The following is a 1,382-nucleotide window of genomic DNA, read 5'->3' as shown; positions in this document are numbered from 1 at the left end:
GAAGAGATACTCAAAGCCATAACTACATAAAAGTGGATAGTATGGACAACGAGATACAAAAGCTAAAAACTAATGAAGATAATATGAAGTCTAAAGCTAGTCAGCAGCATGACTATAAAAATGCGGAGCTACGTCGATCGGAAGACGGAAAAAATCCAGAGCTAAAAGGAGACGATGGGAAACTCCTTAAAACCCATAACATTTGTTTAAATACGGTTGCAGGTACAAGCAAACGAGTTAGTGAAAAACAAAAGAATTCAAACTTAAACCAGCTATTCGAAAGACCATTTACTCCAAGACTAACACCAAAAACCATATTAACTATAGAACCACAAACTTCTACATATGCGGATAGCCTACACCATGACAAAAGAACATACAACCATATTACGCGAACCTATATAGAAAATATATACAAAATTCAAACATTTTTAAATCTTAACCCAAGATCTACTACAACCCAAGAACCCAACCAAGATTATTTAACCCCAAAATTACAAGGTTATAATAAACTGATTGCACAACAGAAAACTAACGCCAACTTGGTGAGGACATGTTACAACTATGGACTATTAAATACAATATATACATATGACGAAGAGGAACTAAGTGGAATAACGGAACTACATAAAGCATTTATTACATATAAGAGAGTTACTAAGGGAAATTTATTCTATGTAAAATTTTATACGGCAACAGCAGAGATATTATACAAGGAAATAAAACCTCCGATACAAGTGGTAAAGATAGGACTACCAAAAGATATAATAATACCGAAAGATATCGGACAGCAACCAGAGATACAAAAAAGCGAGATACCCAGTTTTTATGCCAATAAGAGAATAATTGGTATATCAACCATTATACAAGAGCTAGCAAATAATTACTTAAACGAAAACGCTATATGGAGCTACTATGCAAGAGATCAGTTAATGATTTATTCCAATTCAAGGGAGCTAAGGAAAGTAGATATGGATGAAGTCCAAAGATGGATTTTATCATTACTCAAGCCAGAAGAATGACCTACGACACGAGCATTAAAAGTAGGATTTATTTTGGCAGAGTTATTAACCAGATATTGCAAGCTAATTGGTCACAAATACCCTGACCACATATGTTCAAAATGTAACGGAGAAGATAATATAATCCCAGACGTCCAGCTAGAATAAAGAGATAAAGACGGAAGCAGATAATAAGAAGATAAGATGATGAAGATAAAGGTGAAGAAAAAGAAGACAATGAAAATGAGATACGGACAAAATAAAAAGATGAGATAGGAGTAAATTTATTGTCTTGTAAAAAAGTCAATAAAATATGGTGTGAATAGTAGTGTGTCATAATGTTAAATAGTGTGTCATAAGTAGTAGGTCTGTGTAATGACC

This window comes from Solanum stenotomum, chromosome 10 (genome assembly GCF_019186545.1).
Source record: "Solanum stenotomum isolate F172 chromosome 10, ASM1918654v1, whole genome shotgun sequence".
In the NCBI taxonomy this organism is placed as follows: Eukaryota; Viridiplantae; Streptophyta; class Magnoliopsida; order Solanales; family Solanaceae; genus Solanum; species Solanum stenotomum.
This window is presented reverse-complemented; position numbering follows the sequence as displayed.